Raw genomic sequence first — 8,842 nt, 5'->3', positions numbered from 1 at the left:
GCTGCGGCCGCCTGGCGGTGGGGGGGGGCGAGGCGCGGAGCACCTGGGGCGGAGGAGGAGGAGGAGGAGGGCCGGGGCGCGGAGCAGGTGAGTGCCCCGCGGGCCGGCTGCCGGGAGAGGCGCAGGGAGGGACCCGGCACAGAAAGCTCGTAAGTGGCCTGCGGAGTCCTGTCTGGGGTGATGCAGATGAGTGAGATGATCCTGCGCTTCTGTGCTTACCTGCGGCATTACTTCGCCCTTTTCTACCCCCCCTCTCCTCCTGTTGCTTTCCTCATTTCTCACCGACCTGTCTCACTTTCATCCCTATGGCGGAAGAAGGGTGTTTGCACCCGAAAGCTTGCAAAGAACTTTGCTCCAGTTAGAAAGAGAGAGCCCATCTGTCTGGACCCGCAGCAGGGTTTCACGCAGCTTGGGAAACACCAGTCGCCTGGAAAAATTGCATGCCTCTCCCCTCCTGTGTGCGGGCAGCGCGCAATCCTCTCCTTTTCTTGCTGTTTACCGACCGGGGGAATTTCTGAAGTGTTGGTGATCTTGGGCATGCTTGGGTACAAGTGGGGCACGGCTTTAAAATCATAAATGGGAGGGAGGCAACAATCCTTGGCCACTCAAGAGCCATTAAACCAGCTTTAGGCACTTGATTGCGCTGGCCCCTGGCAGAGACACCTCTTTAGATTAACGTGGTGGCTTGCACAGTCTTTGCTTCTTGAAAGAAGATGGAACAAAAGCGATGCGAAGGGCGCAGGACACCTGGAAAGTTGTTTGCAGTGTTACCCTGGGGCCAGATCCCATAGAGATTTACAGGCTTCTGCATCTCCGCGTGAGTCGTCTCGTGTGTAAAAACCCATTTAAGTATATGTGTAAATGCGCTCAGAGCTGAGGCCCTAGGGAAGTTTCCAACAGTGAATTGTCATCTGTTAGTCCGGTTGCTACCAGTGTTGTATTTGTACTGGTGTTGTATTTGTGCTGCGTTCCAATATTTAAAAGGTTAAAAAAGTTGTCTAAGGGTGTGACAAGAGTGGCCTTTTCTGTTTCACGAGCTGCCAGTCACATTCTGCTGTCAACTGGTGTGCGCGTAGCTCCGAGTACACAATCACTTCACTTGACTTACTCTGGCGTCAGCCCAGTTTAAATGATGGCAGAATGCAGACTGCTAGTAGTTGAACATACTAAGCTGGTTGTACACTGCCCGTAAACAGGAAAGAAACCTGATGTCGATGGGGAGAGATTTTTCTGCCAAGTTATTGCATTAGCAGGTACTTGTTTCATTAATCTAAAAACCATTATGTTATAATGTTTGAGAGTGATCTAGGAGGAAGTTATTGTATCCCTAGGGAGTTTGAAATGTCTACAAGAAAGAGAAGTCTTTGATTAACAATCTTCACTCAGCGGCGAGTGCACTGAGCCTGTCATTCTAGTTTGCATACCCCCAACACAATAAGAAGGTGTTTCCTCAAGATTGCCAGTCCTAACACATAAAATTCAATCATTCGGACTGGCAGACGAGCACTTAATGTGACGCGAGATTAAAGACTTGGAACATGTTGTTGTCACCCTAATGTATAGCTGATTCAGCGCATAAGAACGTGTGTTAACTTCATGACTCTGGGAACGTGAAGTTAACAAACTTGAACTGTGACATCTCGATTTTCATAGTTACTAATATACTTCATGCTCCAGGAAGTGACTAAAAGAAGGTATTCTGTGAATGCAGTTGCACTAATGCCGTCCATTGTACTAGATGGTGTATTAGCAGGGACGGTGGGTTACTTTCTGCAACTCAAGTTGTGGTGAAGGTACTGTGCTCCCCTCTGCTAGTGACTTGTTGGGTGGGCCGGTCACCTCCTATAAAATAGATATAATACTATTTAATTTTCAGGGGATGTGAATGAGTGCCTGCAAAGCATTATGAGAATCTTCTTGGATGAAGGGGGCACAAAGGGCAAAGTATTATGTGATGTGTGGATGGTTTCAAATGCAGTGTGCCCCTCTATAGGTGAGGTTGTTGTATGAGTTTAAATGTGCAGTAGTTGGGGAAATCTTTTCACTATGGCTTCATCCTTTTGTTCACTGGCAAAAGGAGTTGCCAGACTTCTGTACTGCACATGGAAATCGGCTTTGTCTGTCTATCCAGTAAAAAATCCTTGTGGAGAGGGGGGAAATTGGAGGCTCTGGAATGAGTTTTTGCTTAGCTGAATCCCAATCCAGTGCACTGTGAGACTGTCTCTTAAAATACCAATGGACATTTGAAGATTGCTTAAGCAGCTAAATGTTAGCTCCTGAATCTTGTAGAAAAGTGGGGCCCTTAAAGCAAAAACCCCAGTGACGTGCATACTGGGGTGGAGGCAGAACAGTACCTGCTGCTGTGGTTCAAACTAGCATGAGAGTGGGGGCTGCTGGAGCTTGTGCAGAGAAAGCGCACGTCACACACGCTGTCACCGGTTGTTGACAGCATTCTCCTCGTCTATTGGTGTCCAAACAGAGTGCTAAGAAATTAATAGAGAGTTGAGGCTTAGTTCTGCTTTCTACCTTACAGATGGTCCTTTTAGGATCAGGTTTGAAGTGCATGTCTACAGGTGGGCTTTAATGTGCATTAGCCTATTTTAATGCATATTAAAGTGTCACTAAAAACCGTGGGCATTTTTGCACATGCAAGTGCTGGGCACTTTGAAAAGCACCCAGCACTGCAACGCTTGCCACTGTATAAGTGGTGAAATGTGCATCAGCACTGAGAAAATGACAGCAGTGCACGTTTGAACTAAAACACCTCAGAGGTGCTTTAGTTCAAAAGCGCACCGCAGCCATTTTCTGTGCGCTGGCATGCTTTTCGCCACGTACACAACTGCACGCAGTACAGCACAGTGCACGTCAGCTTGCGTGCGGAGCAGACTTGATTGAGTCTGCTCCGTAGCGGCAGATATCCGGCACATCGCAGGACAAAAAGGTGTGCGTATAAATGTCCGTACCGTGTGATTCAGTTAATGTGCATTAAAATAGGCTAATGCACATTAAACAGCACTTAAAAACCATGCTCTTTAGTTAATGTGCATTAAGACAGGCTAATGCACATTTTCCTAGTACTGCACCATGGAGGGTGCCTATGGACCAGCATGGAGGCTGTTCCAACACGCTGGAATTCCAGTGCATTGGAGCAGACTGGATTAATCGAGTCTGGAGCATGGCAATTGCTGCGCTCCAGCAGCCTCCAGCACCTTGTGTATCAGCATCCCCACGCTTGAAAATGGTGGCGGGGGCACTTGAACTAAAGCTCATTAAATGAGCTTTAGTTCAATTGCCCCCACCACCATTTTCAAGAGCTGGGACACTGATACATGACACGCGGTGGCGCTTTGATTAGAGCAGCTCTCAGAGCCGCTCTAAGGAAAGCACCACCCCCCTACCCCCAGAGCTCATGTAAAAGTGCCCAGAGGTACTAGATTTAATGCACATTAAAGCTTCTTAACGCATGTGTAGATGCACCCGCAGAGAGGGACATTTACATCCATAGCCTGAACTGTGCTTGTTCTGTAGAGAGGATTTTGTTTCTCCGAGCTGTTAATCCAGCACCTTTTGTGAGCACAGACATTCTGCCTTTGTGCAGTGGCAGGTAGTGGACACTAAAGTGGGAGAAAAAGCCCCACTTCTGGCTCTTTTCTGCAGAAGGATCGTATTTGTAAAGATCTGGGGTGCAAACACGGATGAACACGTGCACTGTAACTTCTTTGCTTACTCCAGTGTTTGCAGGACCGTAGTCATCTAGGCTTCTAACTGTTGCCTAAGAAGAAAGTTAAAGAATTGTGGAATTGGATGAGAATTTTTTTTATGGGATTTTTTTTGGGGGGGTGAATTAGAAATGTAATTAATGGAATGTTGTGGAACAAGATTGTTATTTTTTCCAATTAAATTCCTGACTTAAAATTGTTGCTTGAAGGAAAAGGGCTTAGAAATCATCAATTTCCACTTTCAGTATATTTTTTAAATTAAACAAGTTTTGTTTTGAAACAGCTCTTTACTTTGAAATAAGACTAACTCTGCACTAAAAGTGAAAACCGGTGGAGTTGGGAGGAAATATTTTGATATTATCAAAATTTAAACATTTTCAATGGCCCAAGATTATTTCCCCCCCGCCCCCGCTCCCACCATATGTAGGTGTGTGTTTTGGCTGCAGAAACATCCAAGACTGACTTCTGCCCAGTTTGGGACAGGATATTTTTTTTTAAATCTAAAAAGAAAATGTCACTGGACATGAATAGTATTTCCCACCTAACACTACTAACCGAAACATGGAATTTTTAAAGACGAGGACCAGAGCTGTGCTTCTGCTTTGCACAACAGACCCCATCTCCTCCAATCCTGAACTGCGGGGCTTAGAAGTCAAATCAAAGCTATTTTGTTTGCTAACAGTCTCCAATTGTTGTCTTCGAGGCATTTTAAATGGAATCAGGAACCTTAAGTGAAACACTTCTATATTTTTAGAAACAGAAAAATATGGAAACAAATCCTGCAACATTATCCAACAAAACAGAGAGGTTTAGTTCTGTGCCCCCATGGCTCTCCATGTTGGTAGCAAGGGTCCAGCTGATGAATGTCCTGATCTCTTCCTTAGCCTGACGAAGGGTTTTTGAACCCGAAAGCTTGCTTAATAACTATTCTCCAACCATTTGGGTTGGTCTAATAAAAGATATCAAATTCACCCAAGGAACCTTGTCTGCCTATATCCTTAGACCAACACAGCTACAACCTAAACCCCTGCTCTCTCATGCACTGTTTGCTGCTGCCAGACGGCAAAGCCAGGAAACGCAACAAAGCTAGAGGACCCTGCGAACGGTATAGTGAGGAAGTGGGTAGAGAGAGGTGAGAAATGTTGCGGGGAGGAAGAGAGCCTAGTTGCAAACCAGAAATCCTTTGAACTGTCTTTGTACAGCAGAGCAGACCCTGAACAGAGTGCAAAACACTGGCGTCTGCCCGGGAGGACGGTCCTTGTTCCCAGGGGAGAGAGAGATGTGTTGTGTTCTCATGAACCAGGCATGCGCCTGGGATGGAGATTCCTGAAAGTGGGGTGTTAATTCCTCTGCCCAGTTAGCATGGGATTTGGCTTAGATGGCTAAAACTTTGACCTTGGCTATGTGAGGCGAGGGAAACATCTAGCTGGCACTGACTACGTTGCTCCTATTGAAAGTCCAAAGAATCAGGAAATACAGCCACAAACTATAGAGCCCCTCAGCTTCCCACAATGACAGGAATGAAATGAGAGATGGAAAAAATATCAAATGGAATAGTCAGTGACCCACACAAGGGAAAAGCTATTGGAATCGTCTAGTTTCCCGTCAATATACAAAGTTCATTGTCCTCGCAGCCTCCTCTGTGATGTAGCAAAGCCAGCGCACTGCGGCGATGGGGTTATGTGCAAAGCCTACATCGACTGTGGCTTCCTCACTGCCCCTTGGATTTGCCTTGCTGGTGTACAGAGCTGCAGCCCTCAGTGGTGTGTGCAGGGAGCTGGCATTTCAGATCTTAACGTGAACTGTGTGAAAGCCCCGCAGAGCTGCTTGGCATCTCTTGAGTTTTGCACGTGGCTCATCAGGGCGGAGAGTGGTTCCTGGCTCGTGTGTATTGGCCTCTGGTGGAGGCCTTAGCCTGTTACATGATTGTGGATTAGAATGGGGGGTGCGGGGGGGGGCAACCTTTTTGGCAGGCATGTCACAAGTCAAGCCCTGTGCCCTCCCCGCGTGCCACTCTGATCCCTTTCCCCTGCCCAGTCTGCTGCTCTGCTTTCTGCTCCCTGCCGCCTCCCTGGTCTGATGTGCGCCCATACCACCTGGGGCAAGCCACTTCCGAACTAGAAAGATCCCTCTTCTGGCAAGCTGTGGCTCTGTTGACTCAACCTCTTTGATTTGCAAAAATACAATATAGAGGGAAGATGTTACTTGGAGAGCCTGGCTGACCGGACATCAAAGGCGGCTCAGGGTGTAGCCTTATTCTGAGCTGCAGTAAAATAAATTGGTTAGTAAACAAATTGTGCAAGAGATGTGCGGGAGCATGGTTGTGTGCGTGCAGAGCGCAAATCTGTACGTGCCCTTGTGCAAGGGGGTTCTCCACAGGCATCAGGCTGCTGGCAGCAATCTGGACCTCATAAGGGATCAGAGCGGCCTGGGGGGTGATTGGAGGCGGGAGAATTGCCGTGCTTAACAGCCTTGGTGCCCAGTGCCAGCGTGGGCACTGCCGATACTCCGTAAGCTCCTGCAGGAACCAGGACTGAGCCCTTAGCCATAGTTTATTTTGCGTGGGAGAGTGGGGAAGGGGTGTGTGTGTGCGAGAGGGATTGGATTTGAATGGCATTCCCGTACTCTAAACGGGCCTTGCGATAGTTGTGTTCATCAGTCATTGTGACAACACAAGGAAACATTTTGCAAGCTGCCTGCACTTAGAGGTGCAGTTTCAGAAGCACGTAGACAAAGCTGCTCGAGTCCTTTTGGGTACGCTGAACTCCAAAGCTTCCGATTTGTCTGTGCACTTTGCTATTTGAGCACACAGATCTGGGGTTGTGGCTACGATAGCGGGTGTGCAAAAGCATGAATGTGTTTCTAAAAGTCTAGTTTCTAATGTGGACGCTGCTTGAATCACTGCTTTGGCTGCAGGGTCTTGTTCTGTTGCTCAGGGTCAAACTGCTGGCTCAATTTGAGTCCAAGAAGAAATTTGTCTCCTAGGTCAGAATGGCTAGGACTGGGGGTCTTTGCCCTTCTCCATAGCATGGGGCAGAGTACTATTCCTAGGATCCTTGCAGCGTATATTAACTCATTTCGTCTCTGGCATTGAGGTGGCAGGACGTGGCTTAGCTGTGGTTCATATTCATTAGTCTGACTCTTCTGTAGCCAAGCATAAAGCGAGTTTGGGTCACAATAATGTCCTTGGAAACAAGTGTCCAAATCACAACACTGGTGCTACTGGCACTAATGAACAGATTGGTCTAAAAGGTCAAAGATGAAATAGGCCGTGGAGAACAAATGTTGTTGTTGCACCTAAAAGTGATCACCCCCGGGCAGGGGTGGGGCAGGATAGGGACACGCTTGCACCGCCGCTTTGGGTGCAGTTGCTGTTACCTGATTAAAATGGATATCAGACACCAGGGTTGTCTGTCCAGTGTTTTTCCTCAGCACTACGTTTGCTCTGATCCAGATGAGGAGCTCTGTGTTATCAAACCATCTTTCAGTGCTTTTCAGAGGCAGGGAAAATAATGTGCATTTTGTAGATGGGGGTGAGGGGAAAGGAAACCTAGATTCACTTGCCTAAGGGTGCACAGGGGACCAGCGCCTGAGCTGGGGATTCAGGACTTTGGACCCCTGATCCACTGATCGAGTTGAACTGTGGCAAGTGAAGTGTGGGTGGGTGGCAATACACCACTCTTCCTCTCTCCACCCCTTCCATCAGCCTCCAAGGCCAGGATAGATCATGGGCATGAAATGCAACTCTCCGGGTGAGAGCTGGAGTAGCTGTGTTTTCAGTTGATTGATTATAGAGCTCTGTGTCTCCATTCTGATGATATTGTGACTTCTGGCTGGGAGCTGATGCTGAGAGACCAGGTTGGACTAGATCAGCCTTGTAACCCCACTAACATCCCCTGACCTTCTTAAAACACACACTGAAATCTGCCTCCCCAGCTGTTGTCCCATAAAACAAGATGCAGGCTGGCCCCTCTGTGTGATTATTAGTGTCCGAGTCAGAGGAGCGTTTCCAGTCTTTGGCTGCTGGGTGTAAATTGCTCTTCCGGCCCAAACTCATCTCTTCATCAAGACCTCTCTGGTTCTGACTCCACCTGCCAGCCACCCCCTTATCCTTTCTGGGTGCTGCAGATTCCTGGCTAATACATGAGGCCGTCTTGCATGTTCGTGCTGCTTGATGTTACAAGCCCATTCACACTTGCTGTATGTACTGCCAGTGATCTGTGCCTGCTTGGGACTGAGCTGTCTGCGCTAAGCAGAGAGAAGTCCTCCTCTGTCCAGAGCAGGAAAGGACAGCTGGAACGTCTGTGTATGAAGGGGCTAAAAGTGCCCTTGTCGAAAGGGTTGTGTTTGCCCTTGAGAGCCTGTGTGTGCAGTCTCTGAAGCGAATGGGTGTGGAAATGTGTCCAAAGGCATAATTGACTTGGGTCTGTATAGCAGCCCTTGCACAATAAGTACTCGGGGCCTCCCATTCATTGCCCTACTCGCTCCCTTTAGCAAGGGAGAAGGGTAATGATACACTCCACAAACAGGGACTGGGAGAGGCAGGTTTTGTTCCCAGATCTGCCACTGACTTCCTCATGCTGGGCAAGTTCCTTCATCTCTGCACCTCAGTTTCTCCATCTGTAAAATGGGGGTGCATTTTTGTGATCTGCACCAGATATTGCAGGGTGCATCCACCGTGTGTCAGCCTGGCTTCTGGACATGGGTTCCAGCCTGCACAAGATACAGGATTGACTGGGGCCACAAGAAGGTATTTCCCTTTATGTCCCATGCCTCTTTCTTCAGTTCTGCTCTGGGTCAGTCTCATTCCACGTTACTTTGTCTAACGTTGCGTTTCTCCAAAGGAGGGAGTGGGGAAGAGAGAGAGCATCTTCAGCAATAGAGGGTTATGCTAGAGCAAAGGGATGTAGATCAGAGAGAGCTCCGACCCTTGTGGCACATGTGTAGGTGAGGTAGGTGCAGACGTTTCAGGGTCAGAAACCTGACAACAGTGGAACACGTTTTTGTCACCCGGTTTCTCTGTTGAGGTGACACACTTTGTTAAAGTGATGGGAAGCGTTAACCAGCTGCATGTTTCAAGCGGTTATTATTAGCTAGCTTTTCCATACCAGGGCACCTGTGGG

At 48.0% G+C, this 8,842-nt stretch overlaps 1 protein-coding gene across 6 annotated transcripts in view; it reads left to right on the top strand.

The window, feature by feature from the left end:
• NCMAP (non-compact myelin associated protein) overlaps positions 1-8,842 on the top strand; it is a 33,195-nt gene that overhangs the window by 4,884 nt on the left and 19,469 nt on the right. Inside the window, exon 1 of one of the 6 annotated variants that reach the window (XM_006019275.3) lies at positions 34-149. The exons of 3 other annotated variants lie outside the window; for them this stretch is intronic. The gene's annotated coding sequence lies outside the window, so the exon portion shown is untranslated. Of the gene's footprint in view, positions 1-33; positions 150-561; positions 818-6,135; positions 8,470-8,842 lie in introns of those variants that run through there. 2 more of the 6 variants (XM_025198730.1, XM_025198732.1) reach the window with 2 other exon arrangements.

This window comes from Alligator sinensis, unplaced genomic scaffold, assembly GCF_000455745.1.
Source record: "Alligator sinensis unplaced genomic scaffold, ASM45574v1 scaffold337_1, whole genome shotgun sequence".
Taxonomy (NCBI): Eukaryota; Metazoa; Chordata; order Crocodylia; family Alligatoridae; genus Alligator; species Alligator sinensis.
This window is presented reverse-complemented; position numbering and strand designations above follow the sequence as displayed.